General features: G+C 50.5%; 1 long non-coding RNA gene across 1 annotated transcript in view; it reads left to right on the top strand.

Annotated features, from left to right (window-relative positions):
* LOC116749887 overlaps nt 1-19591 on the top strand; it is a 149413-nt gene that overhangs the window by 82174 nt on the left and 47648 nt on the right. Inside the window, exon 2 of the long non-coding RNA XR_004348723.1 lies at nt 15465-15571. This is a non-coding gene — a long non-coding RNA (uncharacterized LOC116749887). The remainder of the gene's footprint in view (nt 1-15464; nt 15572-19591) is intronic.

Here is a 19591-nt window from a genome sequence, read left to right as displayed (position 1 = left end):
ACAGCTCGGCCCAGCCTGCTGTCCTGGGCCGGGATCCTCCTTAGTGTGCATCTCCTGGGAGCACACCTGCGACCGAAGAGAGGCTAGTGCGGCGTTCCTGGGAGCCATCCCCGGAGAAGTGAGCCAGGCAGGAGGAGAAAGCTGGTGCTGGTGCCACCCGAGCGGGGTACCACAGGGCACCACTGCGGCCAGGGGCCCGGCCTGCAGCAGACTAGGCTCCGAGGGCTCTCTGCTGGGACGCGGGAGCATGTCCCCTGCACCCCCAGCCCGAGAGGCAGCCACGGCTCAGAGAGCTGCAGGTGACGGGGCATCCAGAGGGGCAGCAGCAGGGACCTAGAGGCCGGACGTGGCACCAGAGCGTCGGCGCTCGTGCAGTCCACGCGTTTCACAGTAAGGAGGTACGTACGCCGTAGATCCCATAGCAGGATTTTGTTTTAACAGAGGGGAGTGAGAATTCTCCATGCATCACCACAGTGCCTTTTGCCCAGTTTAGAATTCCTGTGAAACCTGGTCCCTGAAACTTTTTTCTAAAGACACGGAAAGAGCTGGCCCATCCAGTAAGGCAGACAGAGGGGACTCAACCATCCTTCCAGCTAAAGGCTCTGTAAATCAGCATCAGCATCACGGAGCCTTGAACAGGCATTCTCCCCCATGGTGACAGAGCGTGGGGCGAAGAAGTCACACGCCAGTGACCCCCAATTCATTCACAAGGGCAGTGGCGCTTGTAATTAGTGTTCAAGTTCAATTCCATAATTTCCCGATACAAAGGTAAAGCAAAACCCACATGTCTCCTGGCTGACTGTCCATTTTCGAGAAGATGCAGAAGCAAGATCACAAGGCCCAGGGCAGCTCAGTGCCTGAAGGGAAGCAGCCGCGGCCGCTGGCTTCCTGTGGGAATCTCGGCACAGAGGCGAGGAAAGGGGTCTGCACGTGGCTCTCAGTGTCCTGGCCGGCAGACCCTGGGGGCAGAAGCTCAGACTCCATGACAGCCGTGTCTCCAAAGGAAGACAGGCCAGCACTCAGCCCTGCGTGCTGAGCGGGAAACGCCCTTGAACTCTGGAGGTCCGTCAAAACCATTTCCATCCGGAGCAGCCTCCCTTCCACCTGCTGGTAACTGGAGAACGCGGAGGCACTTCTTGTTCTGGTGGATTTTTCTTGATTCCTGGACCCGCCAGGAATGCGGCTTTGCGGGCGGCCAGCCAGGCCCGAGGTGTGTGAGGCTGAGGCATTTCGACAGCTGCTCTGGGGCGGGGGCGCCAGCACGTTTCAGTTGTCTCGGGGCAGTTGCCGTAGAGTTGAATTCCCCCTCTAACCTTTAAAACGACCCTTTATAATCCTGTTTGGGAGTCCTGTGAATGAGTCAATACTCGGGACCATTCACTTAATCGAGGAGGAGGGAAGAGCCACCGTTTCGTCCTTCTCTTCAGGGATGCTCTGGGAACTTCTGCCCAGGGATCTCCCGCCTCTCTTTGGCGCTCTGTGTCCAGGGTGCCCAGAAGGAAACACTCTACTCCTTCCCCGCAGCTCTGGGTACAAAATGGGCTCCCCGGATGGGGATGGCCCAGCGATGCCTGGCGGTGTGCATCAGATGTGGGCCACGGCTGGGGGCCCCAGGGGACTTCTCCCCTCCAGGCGGCCACCCGACGCCCCGGGGCCTGGGCTGGGCGCTCCCCGCCTCTGCCGGCCTCCGTGGTCTTGGTATCGTCCATCTCAGAACCTCTCCCGCCTTGCCTCTGCCTTCACATTCGTATTCAGACAGGCATCCTCTCACTGGTCCGCACGGAAGCCCTCGGGCTGGTTCCATCGGGGAGGGCAGTGAGGCACAGAGAGGTTGCACGTTGGCGAGGGACACGCAGCTGGCGGTGGAAGAGCTGAGATTCAGAGTCGGGGCTTCCCTCTCCAATCCCAGGGCGCTTCCCATTTTACTCCAGGGCCGCCGCCAAAGTCTCCCAGAGAAACAGCCGCTTAAAACTGCTGTCACGTATTAACAGGAAAGGGATGGGTGTTCCCCTCCCGCGTCCCTGCACGGGTCGTGGTACCCGAGGACGATTCCCACGCGGCAGGGGCGGGGGGTGGTTCCCAGGTGGAAAGATGCTGAGGGCAATGGTAAGGACGGCATCACTGACCAAGCTCCCGTCACAGAGCTCAGCGAGGTAGAGGCATAAGCGCTTTCTTCCGATTAGTCCTTTGAACAGCCCTACGGTTTCAGTAGTATAATCAGCCCCATTTACAGTGAAGAAGCCGAAGCGTGCTTAAATACCGTGGCCCTGGGTCCCAAAGTGGTACCAGGGGATGCAAGCCTCCAGGTCCTGCCACCCCTGAGCTACCGCTGGGGAGGTGCAGGGAGGTGCAGGGCACGGTCCTCGTGCGTGCACACACTAACGCAGCTCCAGCCGCTCAATGCACGCCGCGCCGTTTCTCCCCATTTTACAGGCAGGCAGCCTGAGGCAGAGTCTAAGTAACTCGCCCAAGCGTGCAAGCCGCCGGGGCGAGCTGGGGCCCCGGCGTCGTGGTCTAACCACTCACACTTGTTGCTCCGCTGTGGACGTGGCAGGTCACACCTCGAGGTCAGGGGTGAAGGAGGATCCGGTTCTCTCGATGCCCTGTTCAGAAACCAGGTCCTGTTTGGACTGTTGATGGTGATGATTTAAAGCAGAGGGTTCGCTGTGGCAGGAACTTGAAAGAGCCTCTGCTTGTCCCGCCTCCGGAGCCGCTGAGAAGCTCTGTGCTTCTGGAACTGGGCTGGAGGGCGGTGTAGACAAGCGCTCTGCTCACGGCCCCGCTGGCAGGGGGCTCCATGGGGCCGTCACCTTTAAAGAAAAGGTGCAAATGAGAGAGAAAATTGACCTGCCTCCATTTTTCTAGGGGCGTATATTTCTACGTGCTAGTTGACAAACAGAATGGCCCTGGGTCAGTGCAGTGGTTACGTGCTGACTGCTGGGTAAGTGCCGTTCTCAGATGGTGCTTTGGACCTGAGCTGCTCCCTCCCACGGTGGGAGAGGCAGTGCCGCTCTACCTTGGTACAAAGCGGCTTTCACACAGAAATCAAAGAAGGCGTTCACCAGCAGCGTCAATAATTAACTGCTGTTTCTTTACTGTCATCCCCCAAGGAGGGCACTTTTGAGGGAAGATGGTCAAAAGACAACAAAGAGAGCTAGATGGTGGTGACATTACAGGAGTCCGGGACCTCCCTGGAGGACGTGCCCCTTGCGGCGGAAAAGACAGTAGTCAGGTAGACCAGCTCCAGGATCACACGATCAGTATTTGGTAAGAGCTGAAGCTGAGGCCTGTGAAGCGAGGAAAACCTCATCCCGCCCACCCACTGCTGAAACGGCACAGAGGGCCGCGGCCAAGCTGGATACGCCCGCACAGGGGCTCAGCTTTCCTTAAATCCACCCACCCATTCCTACCGTCCTTCAGGAGGCTTATTCAGCCACGCGTGAGGCACTGCTTAAGCGCTGGAGGTGTAGCAACGAGCAAAACAAAGCCCCTGCCCTGATGGCATTTATATTTTAGCGGGTGAGAAAAAGAAGATACATGTACATAATACACTTACATACATATATAATATACTATGTTAACATACAATATGATTAGTATATGTGACACTAATGTATCATAGTATACATTATTCTATACAATTTAATAATATTGAATATGTTTATTGAATATTAAATAAGTATCGAATCTAAATTTAATGCAAATATTATATCTATGTTTCATATATATGAAATCTCAGATAGTGATAAATGCTGGTCAGTGTAAGTGGCACGTGGAACAGCCCCGCTATAAATGCCTCTCCTGTATTTTACCGCGGAATAAAGCAGCTGGGGGCAAGCAGGGGTGTTACTGTTTCACGATGGATGGTGTCCGGGAAGCCACTGGGATAAGGTGACATTTGAGCAGAGACCTGAAGGAAGGCGGGGAGGGCCGTGCTGATCTGGAGGAAGAATTCTCCAGGCAGAGGCTCCAGGGGCAGAATCTCGGAGGCGGGAACAGGCGACGTGTGTGTCTGAGGGGCGGGGGGGAGGCCCCGAGGCTGGAGCAGAGGGAACGGGAGACAGGTGTCAGCAGGTGACGGCAGGGAGGTGACAGGGCCACCGTAGGCACGTCGTGGACCAGTGTCAGGATCCTGGCTTTTACCCTGAATGAGCTGAGATGCTTTGGAGGGTTATATCACCCGAGGCGAGACAGGACCCAATCCACCGAAGATGAAACAACACAGGAGCGCTCGGACTGCCGAGTAGAAAATAGACCCAGGGCAGCAAGGGGAGCTGGGAGGCCGTTCAGGAATATTTGGCGATCATTCAGGCCAGAGATGATACCAGATGCTGCCAATGGGCCAAGTACGACGTGACGGAGAACTGACCCCTGGGTTTAGCTGTGGGGAAGCCCTGGTGACGTGGCCAAGGGCCGTTTCAGGGGCGAGGTGTGGATGCAAGGCTGACTGGAGTAGTCCAGGAGAAGATGGAGAAGAGGAGGAAGTAACAGCAGTGGGGACACAGGGACAAAAGAGTTTGCTTTTAGAATGGGGAACAGCAAGGTGTTCGGATGCTATATTCAGGAGAGGATCCAGTAGAGAACGGAAAGGTGACTTCACGGGCACAGAAGGAGACAGATGCCGGAGAGGTGTAAGGGGACGGGTCCTCTGTCCCACTGGAGGGGCAGAGCTTAGACGCCGCCAGAGATGGTTCGCAGTTATGGAAGAGAAGGCAGTGTAGACAGGCGGGGGCAGACAAGAGGGCGGGGTGTGAGGAAGCACTGCTCTGACCGTCTTCTCTGTCAGTGGGAGAGGAAGTAAGGTCACGTTCACGCAAAATCAGTAGAGGGTGAATTTGGTGACTTGGAGAAAGAGGATTTGGAGATTTCCAGAGAGAAGAGAAATGGTGAAATAGTCTCCTAGGAGAGCGAGAGGGTGAGGGGACCACAGAATCCTCGTGGGGCCACAAAGGTCCTTCTCGAGCTTGAAGTGAAACCAGTCAGGTTGGTTGTGTGTTTTTTTCCAACTACATTCGGCCCGCAGGTTCAAGTACAAAATCGGTGGAGGGCTGGATTCAACTAGAGTTAGGATTTTGCTCGGGATCAGGACACAGGGAGTGAGGTCACGGGCTATAGGGTCAGGGGACTGTAGGTCTTCGTGGGGTCAAAGCATTGCTGGAACTGGGTAGTAAAGAGTAAACTGTAAAGACAGGAGAGCGGGTCGCTCGGAGGCAGCATGACCTCATTTGCTAATGGAAGGAAGGTGTATTGGCTTCCTCTCGCTGCTGTAGCAGGTTATCAAAATTTATTGGCTTAAAACAATACAGATGTTTCATTTTATCATTATGAGAGGTCAGCATTCTGGAATGGGTCTCGCTGGGCTGAAATCACGGTGTGGGCAGGACTGTGTTCCTTTCTGGAGGCTCCAGGGAAGAAGCCACTTCCTGGCTCTTTCCGGCCCACAGAGGGGTCACCCACATTCCATGGCTCAAGGTTGTCTTCCTCCGTCTTCAAAGCCACGTTCTCACATAGCACCGTTCTCACGTCCTCTTCTCTTCGCTGTTGCACATTTGAGAACGCCTGTGGTTCCGTTAGGTCCACCTGGGCACTGCAGTAACGCTCTCTGTTTAAGGTCAGCTGACTAATAACCTTCATTCTGTCTGCAGCCTTTATTCCCCTTTGCCATGTGATGCGACGTATTCACAGATTCTAGGAATTAGAGTGTAGACATCCCTGGGTGGCAGGATCATTACCTACACAGAAGGAGTGTAGTTACTGGTAAAGACAAGGTCTAGGTATGACCGTGGGAGTGAGTGGCTTAAGTGGGGTAGAGGACAAATCATTGGAGGAGAGAAGGTTTGGGAGATGAGAGGCTAGGGTATTGCAAGGGGTATCTGAGAGAGTCCTGATATCACCAAGCATTAGAGCGGGAATAGTATTGGAGAGAATGAGAGTCAATCAGGAAATAAAAATCACCAGTGAATGGAGAGTAATGACCAGGGGGTGAAGCAGTTTTCATTGACAAGCTGTTGGGTGAGAGGAGGTATTGATAAAACAGATGCAGCTGAAGTTGGTGTCAAGGGAGAAGACATTTTCCAAGCTCTGCTTCTCTGGAAGATTCTTTTTTTTTGTTGTTTTTTTTAAGATGTTGGGGGTAGGAGTTTATTAATTAATTTATTTATTTTTGCTGTGTTGGGTCTTCGTTTCTGTGCGAGGGCTTTCTCTAGTTGTGGCAAGTGGGGGCCACTCTTCATCGCGGTGCGCGGGCCTCTCACTAGCGCGGCCTCTCTTGATGTGGAGCACAGGCTCCAGATACGCAGGCTCAGCAGTTGTGGCTCACGGGCGTAGTTGCTCCGCGGCATGTGGGATCTTCCCAAACCAGGGCTCGAACCGGTGTCCCCTGCATTAGCAGGCAGATTCTCAACCACTGCGCCACCAGGGAAGCCCCTGGAAGATTCTTAAAAGGTAGTCAAATGACAGAGAATTTCATCAGTGCAGAATTCCTTTATTCCATGTCTCAAGGTGAGCTCTCATACTTGTATGGTATTGTTTTATATTTTTCCAAACATTTAAACATCTATTATCTCCATATATGCTCAACTGTGAGATGGAAACAAACAAGCCACGTTGTCCCTCTTTCTTCGTTTGGAAAATAAGGGATTCACTGGTAGCAAATAAGTGGAAACATTAGATCGACCGTGTGCCCATTCAGTTACTGAGCTGAGTTATTGAAGATACTGTGGAAAATACAACAAAGGATAGCATCTAGTTTCTGTTCTCCAGGAGACGAAACTGTTGGGTCAAAAATCCTCTGGAGAATCTGATGAAAGATAAGAAATTTTGCCCCTAAAAAGGCACATACACACAAAATTTTACTTATAAGTTCATGACATCCCCAGTTTCCCTGAAGTCTCAAGGGGTCCGTGTATCCCAGGATAGAAACCTCTTGTCTAAATGCTGGGGTAAAACCATACGCAGTAGAAATGGACTTAACAGCATTAGGTCACAAGGGAAGGTATGATTAGGCGCCAATTAGTGGTACAGAAAATAGGAGTTCTGAGTCCTGAAGAATAAGGCATCACTGAACTGGGCAGAAAGAGGGAGAGGAGAGAAATTGGAAATTAGCTTGGAATGTTTGGGAGACAGTCTGACCATCTGTGAAATGTGGGCAAAATGACTTCTAAGGAATAGTTGTGAAAGAGAAAACTCTTGGTGAAAGCAACCTCCACCCCCCAAACATTATTAATACGGTAGATGGATTTGGTCCAGGATGAACAGTGCATAAAACTATTATTGTGATGGATTCCGTAGGGATTTCTAACTGTGTGGTAAACACTTTTAAAAGGCCTCTCTATCTTTAAAAGAAAATGTTGAAGCAGGAAAAAGTAACTTTCTCCTATTCCAAGTGAGAAGGTTCTCATAAGAGCTCCTTGAATATTACGTTTTTTCCTGTGACTTTTATGTACCTTTTAAGTGTTTGTAGCTTCTTCTGAAAAAGTGATTTATGAAGACCAAACAAAAGCCCTTGTTTATAACCGGGAAAAAGGCTTCCGTTGCTCCAAGAGTTGGTGTAAGGTCCCAAGCTCATCTTCCGCTTCTCTTTCCTCCAACTTTCTTTTACTTTCTACAGAACACGAGCCGCCATGTGGCAGGGAGGAAGTAAAGTGGTTAGTACACCGTGGCTACTTTAATAGCATTTAAAGAGGAGTCAGATCTTTGCAGAACACAATATCAAGTGAAAAACAGAGGGATGGTGATTGATAATTCTATATAGAGCTCTGAGTTGCCGCCCTGGCATCCAGATCTGAGGTATCACAGGGAAGAATCCTGTGCAGGACTCATCACGGGACTGAGTTACACCAAAATGAGATCCAGGTTAGCGATGTGGAGACCGTGGAGAAACCCCCTAAAAGCAGGTTCTTCTGAGCTAAACTCCCCCTGGCAGCATAGCCATCGAGAGTACTTATGAGCATCGCAGAATCATAGCGTGTTAGGACCGGAAGGGATCTCAGTGTCCTCCAGCCTGACTCCATAATCGATGCTTGCGGTTCCTCTCCAGCACGGCAGCTCCTCTCTGAATAGACGTATCTGGAGACGGGCAAAGTCAGTGGTGTGCTGGTAAATGCTTAACAACTGGATCCCCAAAGAAAACAGAAAGACTCTGACTGGTAGCATTTGCCAATTTCCATGGCGTATATGCTCCCTCCATGGCCTATTTGAGCTTCCAACAAGACATCTCCTTACGTCGTTATTTCCACCGTATTACATCCGATACAAGTAAATAACCTTAGGAACATAGGTAATAGTAAAACACAGTAAAATAATGAGAAAGTGATGAATTTGGAATATTTTTACCTTTTTATAGAAGTATAATTTAATCATGGTGTTGTAGGATTCAACTTATAATAATGGCTGTATGTAATAATTTGGCCAGGCTGGCTCCATCACACCACTGACAACAGCCCTAGAAAAGGACCGAGTTCACCCTCCCTAGGAAGGCCATCAGCTGGTTCTGATCAGTGGAGACACCACCCAAGCACTCTCTTCTTGGCCTGTTCTCTCTGCCCCACTCCCACTTCTCTGTAGTTTCTTCTAACAACAAACACCATCCACAAAAATAAACTCCAGCTGGATTAGTGACCTAAATACAAAAGTAAAATCTTAAAGAGCTAGGAGATACATAGATGGATACTTTTGTAAACTTGGGGCAGGATGGACTTAAGCATGATATAGAATCCAGAAACTATGGGGGAGAAAAAAGAAGAAAGAGCAGACTTGATTTAATAATTTAAGACCTTTGTATAAGAAAATATTTCATTAGAATAAAGTTCAAGGGAATTCATAGAACGGGAGAAAATACAAGTGCCGTTTCTAGCAGGTTAGTAGCCATACTCAATAAAAAAGCTCTTAGAAACTAGTTAGAAAAGGTATATGCACCGCTGTGTACATCACATCATTATTTACAAGAGCCAAGATATGGAAACAACCTAAGTGCTCATAACGGATGAATGGATAAAGAAGATGTGGTATATATATATACACAACAGAATACTACTCAGCCATAAAGATAAAATCTTGGCATTTGTAAAAAACCTGGATGGACCTTGACGCTATTATGCTAAGTGAAATAAGTCAGACAAAGGAAGATGATACCATATGATTTCACTCGTGGGTGGAATGTAGAAGACAAACAAACAAAGTAAGTGAACAAATCAGACCAAACAAAGACAAACAGGTCGATACAGAGAACAGAGTAGTGGTTACCACAGAGGAAGGGGTCGGGGGGTGGGATGGCAAAACAGATAAAGGGGGTCAACCGTATAGTCACAGCTGGAAACTAAAATTTTGGTGGTGAGCTCGCTGTAGGGTACACGGAAGTAGAAATGTAACGTTGTACACGTGAAACTTACATAACGTTATAAACCAGTGTTACCTCAAAACAATTATTCAATTAAAAGCTCTTAGAAATCAAAAAGAGGACAAAAAAATCCAATTGAAAAGTGGGTCAAGGATATGAACAAGTAGAAACCACAGTAAAATGATATGGCGCCTAACAGATTAGTAAACGTTAAAATGTTTGATAACCCCAGTGTCGGGGAAGCCATGGGAAACAGGCATTCACACACTGTTGATAAGAGTGTAAAGCAAAACAATTAACTTCAAGAGGGAAAACCGTAATATCTAAAATAGAAAAATAAGTTAAAATGCATATACCCCTTGACCCAGCAGTTCTGTTATGAATTTATTTAAAATTTTTAAACTGAGGGACTTCCCTGGTGGCGCAGTGGTTAAGAATCCACCTGCCAGTGCAGGGGAACGTGGGTTTGATCCCTGGTCCGGGAAGATCCCACATGCGGTGGAGCAGCTAAGCCCGTGCGCCACAACTACTGAGCCTGCGCTCTAGTGCCCGCAAGCCACAACTACTGGATCCGCACGCCACAACTACTGAGACTGTTCTCTAGAGCCCCGCGAGCCACGACTACTGAAGCCCATGCGCCTAGAGCCCGTGCTCCGCAACAGGAGAAGCCACCGCAGTGAGAAGCCCATGCACCGCAGCAAAGGGTAGCCCCCGCTTGCCCCAACTAGAGAAAGCCTGCACTCAGCAATGAAGACCCAATGCAGCCAAAAATGAACAAATAAATAATTTTTCTTTTAAATGAGCTAAGGTCTGTGTACAAAAACTTTTGTCACAGCATGGCTGTACCTGTGTAATATTAGATACAATAAATGTTCTCTCATAGGAGGCTGGTTGGAAACCTATGGGGTGGCCACAAAATATAAGGCAGTTAAACTGTTACTTAAAGATCTTGTATGTGCAAATAAAAATGGTCTCCAAGACTATGGCATTACGTGGGAAAAAGGTTCCAGGCACAGTGTTTAGAATTATTCCACTTATGTAAATTTAAAAGGATATGTGTACATATTTGTGTAGTCATGTCCTTTTCTGGAAAGAAATAAAGGACACTGTGAACAGGCATTACTGTTGGGTAGAGAGGCTAGAGGTTGGGAGGTGAAAGATGTTTACCTTTCATTTTCTATCTTTTTATACTTAAAAATTACCAGGTTCGTGCATCACCTTTAGTTAGAGAAGAAACTCTTTTTCTCCCCCAGAAATAAATCAGGGTGTCTTAGTTTTGGCTCTCCAGAAGCAGACACCAGGACAGAGATTTGAGCGTGAGGGTTCATTTTGGTGGTGAACTTGAGAAACATGAGCAGGGAATGGAGGAGGAGAAGAGCTGGTAGGAAAGGGAAGGCTGTCGATCAACAGTGTCTGTCAATCAGGTTACCACTGAGAGCAAAGGAATGCGGAGATCCAGTGAAAGACTCAAAACGCAGTTAACCCTCCAACGGGTGCGTGTCCATTAGCTCCTGTGGGTCACTGATTGAAGTCTGCTCTGGGGTGTTCATTCCATGGCTCACACACAGACAGAGGAAGGTCTGGTGGCTCTGGGAAGCCTCAGGCAAAGAGTCGGGACAGCCTGCCTGGCAATGGTGGCTGGAGGGATGTAGGTGAGGCACTGGCCACATCTGCTACAGAGACCACAGCCGTCGTACCAGATTCTAATAAATCAATGATATGTGCCTATTTGCTGACTTAGGAAGCAAGTCTAGGCATGTCCCTCCTTATATATACTAACCTACCTGGGCCCTGATCAACAATATATATAGGAAGACAGGTTTTATTAGAGAGTTGTTTTCGATTATTTTAATTGAAATATAATTGATTTACACTGTTGTGTTAATTTCTGCTGTACAGCAAAGTGATTCAGTAACATATATATATATATATATATATATATATATATATACACACACACACACACACACATATGTATACACACACATTCTTTTTCATCTTCTTTTCCATGACGGTTTATTACAGGATATTGAATATAGTTCCCTGTGCTGTACAGTGGGACCTTGTTGTTTATCCATCCTATGTATACTAGTTTGCATCTGCTCATCCCAAACTCCCACTCCATCCCTCCCCCACCCCACCTTGGAGACCACAAGTCTGTTTCTGTGTCTGTGGGTCTGTTTCTGTTTCATAGATAGGTTCATTTGTGTCATATTTTAGATTCCATATATAAGTGATACCATATGGTATTTGTCTTTCTCTTTCTGACTTACTTTGCTTAGTGATAATAATCTCTAGGTCCATCCATGTTGCTACAAATGGCATTATATCATTCCTTTTCGTGGCTGAGTAGTATTCCATCGTATATGTGTACCACATCTTCTTTATCCATTCCTCTGTCGATGGACATTGAGGTTGTTTCCATGTCTTGGATGTTGTGAATAGAGCTGCTGTGAGCATAGGGGTGTGTGTATTTTTCTGAATTAGAGTTTTGTCTGGATATATGCCCCAGAGTGGGATTGCTGGGTTGTATGGTAGTTCTATTTTTAGTTTTCTGAGGAGCCTCCATACTGTTCTCCACAGTGGCTGCACCAACTTACATTCCCACCAGCAGTGCAGGAGGGTTCCCTTTTCTCCACACCCTCTCCAGCGTTTGTTATTTGTAGACAGAATTGTTTTTAATACAGAAAATCCAACGCAAATGTGAACCAGTAGGTGATGAATCGAACACATCGTGGTGTATCCTATGTAAGAAACCAAGAGAAAGAGTAAGGAGTATCTTGTTAACTTTCATGACAAAAATCTCTGAAACACATTACACTGTATAACAATGTCCATAGCAGGGTGTCATTTTTATAAAGGAAAAAACAAAACAAGCAGGTGAAAACACACAAACTCCCAGTCCAATGTATGTGCCCTTATGTGTACACAGAAGAAGATCAGGAAAGGGCTGCCCTGGTGGCGCAGTGGTTGAGAGTCCGCCTGCCGATGCAGGGGACACGGGTTCGTGCCCCGGTCCGGGAAGATCCCACATGTCCCGGAACGGCTGGGCCCGTGAGCCATGGCCGCTGAGCCTGTGCGTCCGGAGCCCGTGCTCGGCAACGGGAGAGGCCACAACAGTGAGAGGCCCGCGTACAGCAAAAAAAAAAAAGATCAGAAAAGATAAACAAGTTGCAGGAGTAAATGCAATTTAAAGTATATGTTCTTGTACGTTTGAATGTCTTATTATATGATTTAGTTTACTGTAAAACCCACACGGTATTGCAAGGGGGGCTAGAAATCATGTACATTTCACAGGTTACTGCAGAGACTAGCTGAGGTGATACCTGTAAGATGTCTAGCACAGAGAACCGCATGCATTCTATGTTCAATAAATGATTGGTGTCAAAGGAGACAGCTTTCCCAGCCTGAAGAGCCCTTGGGTGTAAAGTGAGTCGGACGTTCTTCATCTCCTCCCACACCACTTGACTGGTCCATCATTTGCGAGCCTCTCACCAGCCAGCCGTGGGGGATTATTTAGGGAAGAGGACCAAGTCCCACCCTCGTGAACTCACATTCTGCCAGGCAGGCAGTAATCAAATAAATGTGCGACAGGCCACGAGGTATCAATGCTCTGGAGGAAGATGAAGCTGGGGTGGGGGGAGGGGAGAGTCGTGGGCAGGGTTGCTGTTGTTTACAGATGGTCTCTTATAAAGTGGTGTTTGAGACTTTGAAGAAGAGGAGAATGTTTGAGGTATCAGCTCTCCGAGAACAGGGAAGAGTGAGTGCAAAGGCCCTGAGGTAGGTGGCCAGTCTGAGGAAGAGCCAGGAGGCTGACGCGGCTGGAGCGGAGGGGACAGGAGAGGGGGTGCAGGTGGTCCCACAGGCGGCAGGCTGTGGGGCGTGTGGGTCTGGGCAGGCTCACGGCAAGGCAGGGGGCTCACCGAATGAGATGTGAGGTGATTGCAGGGGGTGCGGGCGGTTAAGCGGCCTGGATGTCTTCACATCACTGTGGTTGCAGTGCAGACAGTGGATGGGGAGAGGGGCAGGTGGGCAAGGGAGACGGGAGGAGGTCCTCCTTTACAGGTGGGAGAAAGAAGACCCTGGGTATGACCATGGCAGTGAGTGCGGGGAAGGAGTGGAGGGGGTCACGTGAAAAAGAGTTGAAAGGTGAAAGCAGCAGAACCTGGTAATTCATTAGATGTGAATTATGAAGAACTAAAAAAAAAAAAAATGCCAAGAGTGAGGCTGAGGTGAGACTGCTGAAAGTCACAGCTATGAGTAAGTCTTGAGGGAGAGGCCTCCCAGGAGCCCTTGTGCAATCAGTGTCTCCAGCCTCTTGCCCAGCCAGATCCCCTTCTACCCGACACACACTTGAATTCTCCAGCTGCACCAAGTTACTGAGTTATCCAGAGTGCCTTTGCCCTACTTGGCTGCCTAGGAACTCTGCTTCATCCTTCAAAACCCAGCTCAGGCATCACCACCTCTGGGTGGCTTAATGGTGCAGCTCAGATGAATCGTGTGCTTTTCTGCATCACTCCGGGCCTCGTGCACAGTCTAGCGCACAGCTTCCCAACCAATGTGACGTAGCACATCGGGTATGCAGATAGATCCCAGGCGTGCCCTTGGGCCTTGAGGTGTCCAGTTGGGCCTAGAGTAGCTGGGGCTCCTGGCCAGTCACCTCCAGCTGCCAACGGCACATCCCCTGACCCTAGAGGACCACACAAATGTTTCCATTTTCTGTACATGCGACGCCCTGGGGGGAAGATGGATGCGCTAAGGGTGCTAAATTGGAACCTTTAGTCTCCGTTTCAACTGAGGCCACAAGCAATAGATAAAATGTTCCAAAATGAGCTGCAAGCTTTGCAAGGAATGCTCGTGAAAACCAGGTTTCTATACCTTCAGCCCACCACCCACCTCCAGACGATACAGGGTGACGCAGAAGCCGAGGAAAGAGCTGCAGTGCACAGGAGAGAATTGGGGGGAGAAGGCTAAGCGGTGGATCCCACCCAGGAGAATGGGGTGACTCCCTCAGAACCGTACACAGGGGCTTTGAGGAAGTATTGGAGGCTTAACCTATGTCCCTGAAGCTGGCGGGACACAGTGGGCTGGAGCCTGGCTGAGTCTGGAGGGAGAGCCTGGTGGGTCAGCCACCCTGATGGCCGAGCAAGGAGAGGCGGCCGCCTGGGGACCAGCTTGCGCTCAGAGTTGGTGGGCAGGGGGCTCACAGCGTTTCCAGATGGCGGGATGAGGCCCGTTCAGCAGAAGGAGGGAGCAGGGGGGCCAGGTAGAGAGTAAGGCGACCCTGGTAGGACGCGACCTTAGAGTCCAGGAGCCGAGGCAGGAGTGGAGAGCGGCCAGCCGGAGAGGATGCACCCAGCAGAAGGGGCTGCGGTGAGACCCCGGCTGGACTGTGGCCGAGCTGGGGACGGGGGTGGGGGGTGGGGGGCTGGACGGTCTGGGAGAACCACTGAAGGCATCGCACGAGAAAGAAGCTGCTGGAACGTAAGCGGGGCCGAGAGAGAGAGGCCGATGCACTGCCGGTGGTGGTCCTGGAGCAGCTCCCGGCTCCCTGACCTTCTCCCTCATCCCCGCTGCCTCACCCCTCTCCGTGGTAGGCAGGAATCCGAGCCGCAGCTGGGGGTGGGCCAGCTGGGGGGCACCTCGCCCCTGCTGCCCTCAGCCCGCGGTCCGTGCCAAGGGGAGGGGCGGGCGAAGTTTTCCTGTGCCATGAACTGTGGAGCTTTTGATTATCACACTTGCCTGGCCACGTAAATCACTGAAATGAGCTGGTGTTCTGAGATTTAAATGACTGGGACGTTTCTCACGTCTAAATGTGATCAGGAAAGTCACGGGCCCCTGATTTTTCCCCGCTGAAAGCTCTAAGGGGAGGCTGCGGGGAGGCTGCAGGGAGAATGCCCGTCCCCGCCCGTTGCCCGCTATGTTCCGGGCTTGTCCGTCCTCACAGGTGCACCGCTGACCGCGTCCTCCCCCCTCTGCATCCGCTCCTTGAGGGCAGGAGCCACACTCACACCTGTCGGCTCCTAGGATTTGGGGCAGCGCTGGGCGCACAGGGGGCACCGTGGAGCTTGGGGGACGGACCCAAATGCCATCCCGTGGAGCTTCATTTCTGTTTCTTTCTCCCCAGTTTTCTCAGTTGGAGCCCCTCGCCTCTGTGCCTGGAAGGAGTTGCAGGTGTGTGTGAGGAGAGAGTGGTCACCCACAGGGCTCCGGCGCAGCTCGGGGGGCCCTCAGGTGAGTCCGGCGGGGCTGACAGCCAACACCGGTTCCCTTCATCCGCGAGCACCCGTTCATCCCAGCGGCATCCCTCCCACCTCCCTGCTCGAAGTAGTTTCTTCCAGTCTCTCCCCCAGCGGACACCCCGCTTCCCCGTCACCTTATGGAGCGTCACCTCTTTCTTACCTGCGCGAGTTACATTTGACATCGCTTCTTCTCCATCTTCGTTCACTGAGAATTCCACACACGTGGTGATACAGGCGTCCCTGCGTCTACGTCATTACTCCTGTGTTACAGGCATCACGGCGGAATGAGGATGCAGGGACTGCCACCTGGCTTCCTCTGAACCACTGCCACGTGCGTCGTCCCCATGTCGCTCCAGACTCTGGGGACGGCCAAGCTCTGGGGCCAGTCAGCCTCCAAGGTGGGACTCGATTTAGCCACGGGACAACAGCTAAATCATTTTGCTGAATACCTGAAACTAACGCCACATTGTAAATCAACTCTATTTCAATAAAAGCAAGTTAAAATAAATGATGGGGACAGAGTTAGGAGGTGAGAAAAATTGTCTGATGCCAAAAAGCACCTGAGCCGAACTGGAAAGAAGGTGTTTCCGAGGAACTTGGTCAGAAAACGTGGCAGGCAGTCTTCGGGCTTGGGTTGTCTGTCTGCAGCTGTGACACGTGGTCATGACCGCCTGCACCATTATTTGGAGACTCAGGCAAGACTAAAAATGTCTAATAAAGCGTGCTTCACGTTGTTAAGACTCTGGAAGCAAGAAGAGAATTTTATTGTTTAGTCTGGCAGAAATTACTGAAGCAGTCATAACCGAGAACCACGCGCCTGATTCTTTGAGCTATGTACACAAAACGCTCTTAAGTCCATAGGGTTTGGTAGCGGGGCGATTACTTGCAGTATGTGAATGGAATGACTTCCTCTTGGCCAGAGGATACATGAGGAAGGGAGATTACCCGCCTTATGGAGTATTTGCTGTGTCCCCCTCTGTGGATGGGCCCACCGCTATCCCTTCACTTCCTCTATCGAATACAAACCCTGTCACACACCTTGCCAACCACTCCTCACCTGTGGCATCGTTCCTCGGAGGCGCGCAGAGGATGGCCCAGCCGGAGGTGGGACCACAGGAGAGGCAGGAACCCCCAACCCACTCTCTCCGCATCCCAGTTCCGGGATCCAGGCCAGGCAGCCAGAGGGGCTCTGCCTGTGGCCCTCTCCCCTCTCAGAGGGAGGACGGGTGCGGAGTTGAGAAACCGAGGGCTACGGGCGCTCCCCTTAGCTTCTGCCCTGGCGCGGGGCAGGCGCCGGGGTGCCCTCTTCCACTTGGGGTGCCTGCCAGGGATTCCCAGTCCCCCCCAGGACTGCAGTCTTCTCCTTCTTCAGGCCTCGCACGGTCTCTGCTTTCCCCCAACAGAAGAAGAGCTCGGCACTGTGACCTCAGGGCCGCGCAGAAGATGCCTGCCCTTCCAGATCCTTCAGTGGGGGGCACAGGCTTTCATTCCTGCAGCAGAGATGGGGCTGCAGTGCGAACCAGAGCTTCCCCGCCTCTGTGCCAGTTGTCAGTGTATCGACAAACTGGTACCCTCAGGTGTCGGGCATCTCGGCAGGGCCTGGAGCCTCCCTCCTCTTCGCTCTCCACGGTCCCCGAGACGTACAGGTGTTACCATTCCCTGTGACAGCCATGACGTGCCGACAGTCTGAATGCGGCAGCGCATCCTAGCGAGGGGATTCTGGTGAGGATGGGCCAGTTCCGCCAGAGGCATCTCCGCCCCTCTTAGCCAGAGCATCACTGCCCGCCGGAGGGGCGGCCGGGTGCAGGGCTGGGGGCTCTGCCCCATGCCCGGGGCGCCGGGCGGACCCGAGCCCTGTGGTCCCCACTGAGCTTTTGAAGTGGAAGGTCCCCCATTCTTCTAACCACTCCAGAATATCCTCCCTGTGGCCGCTTCTCTTTTTCTCCAGTTTCACCCAAGGGTGGAGTTGCCCTCAGCCAGCATCAGGCCCTCGCCCTTCTCTGGCCCTGTGCTGGGAACTCAAAAGCAGGTGTGGGAGCCCGTGGCTGTGCCCTTAGCCCTGGTCGCAGGGGACACGGCCTCCCGTGAGCACGCTGCAGGAAGACTCCAGAACTGACACCCACACTCGGCTTTGGGGGGTTTACAAAACACATCCTGCCCCCCAAAATTGCAGGGATATTTTAAAATTCAAATGGGTTATATTTTCTAAGCAAGAGCTACGTCGCTTTCCCCAAAGGAGTTTTCAGGCATTTGAAAAACGTTAGCTGGTGAGTCAGAAGTCTCCTTTGACTCTTTTCTGTTTTCTCTCTCTTTGAAAATATATACGTATGTATACATAAGCACACGTCACGCTTGGAGGCGTGTCTTCTAGGATGTAAGAGTGTGGCGGTTGGAATCCTGGTGCTCGGAAGAGAGGGGTCTGTGCTCTGCATCCCAGCACAGCGTTTAGCACATTGTTACGTACGGAGCGTCGGTTCCCTTCACGTGCACCCTCGTCTCCCCCTGTGCTCGCTGACCTGACCCGCGAGGCCGCTGGGCTGACTTCCCGCGCTCGCGCCACGTGCTTGGAGAGTTCCCAAGGCCGGCAAGTCAAATGTTGCGGCCAGGTCATCGCCTGTTTCCAGCAAAACGAGTTCATATCCATTTAGGCTCGTTTTACTGCTCTTTGTTATAACTATTGCCAAGGAGAAACGAGCAGGTTTGGGTACCACGAGGCAAAATAATATTTGAAATTTTAACATATGCTTGTTTCTTAATATTGCAAGCACCCTATTGTAACTTGGGGACTTTCTGTGTTAGTCCTCGATCCTTCTCCCACAGAGTCCGGGAGGACTGGGTGCCCTGGCCTTGGCCTTGGGATGTGCGGTCTCACTCCCCGTGCACAGAGGCGGCATCCTTTGCACCCGGCGGGGCTGAGTGGAGGCTCCAAGCTCGTGTGGCCTGAGACATTCCATCGCAGAGCCTCTCCTAGCAACATGGCAACGCCAGCAAACCCAACAATGACCTTTTGTCGTTAGCTCTATAAAGCCTGTGGCATGAGTCTCACCAGAAAATTCAAAGGATATTTTGCGAGCGAAGAGCGATTTCCAGCTGAAGCTTTGAATCGGTTGCTTTTCCTCCAATCTGCAAATATCAAACTGGACCGGCACCAGATTGTCGCTTCAAGAGCAGGACGTACCCAAAGAGGTGAGTCTGGACCGTCCCAGTCCTGGCTCTGGTTAGGGAACCACCTGTGTACCACCGGCAAGTCACTTAACTCTCTAGATCTCCACGCGTGAGCAACTGCTTCTGGACAGTGCAGGGTACTGGCTAACCGTCCAGATTCCTGGGCTGACACCCGGTCTCCTGCTGCATCAGAATCTCTGGGGCTGTGCTCCACAAACGTGACTTTCAACCAAAGGCAAATAGATGACATTGCTGAACAATTGTAAAAGTGCTTAGGTAACTAGCTTTCTAATTTGTTTACTTGGCATAAAGAGGGCCCACGCACACTTAGAACTGGCCTGTTGTGTGTATGGTAGGGAGCGTGTTTTTCTCTAATAGATTTTATAAAGGACTAAACCAACCCATTTTCTTTGCTGTTTCTGATTAGCTATCCTCTATAACAGACTATAAATCATGCACCCCTATCAGGAAAACACTTCAGAGCATGTGTTTCCAATATTGGCACTTTAAAAATATTGAATATTAATATCTGTATTTATTTATATACTATATTGTACTTTAGTAGGAACATATTATGAATATGTTCCTAATATTTAAAAAAATGTTTTTAAAGGAAAAAAATTGAAATAAGATTTAAGATTTTGATTAGTGAAATTTTTGGTTTAGTACTTTGTGATATAGTGAGATCAAAACCAATTTGTAAACAACAAAGATTTACTGTATAGCACAGGGAACTATATTCAGTATCTTGTAATAAATTATAATGGAAAATAGAAAAAGAAGAGTATATATATATATGTACGTATAACCGAATCACTTGGCTGTACACCTGAAACTAACACAACAT

The sequence above is a fragment of the Phocoena sinus genome, chromosome 2 (genome assembly GCF_008692025.1).
Source record: "Phocoena sinus isolate mPhoSin1 chromosome 2, mPhoSin1.pri, whole genome shotgun sequence".
Lineage (NCBI taxonomy): Eukaryota > Metazoa > Chordata > Mammalia > Artiodactyla > Phocoenidae > Phocoena > Phocoena sinus.
This window is presented reverse-complemented; position numbering and strand designations above follow the sequence as displayed.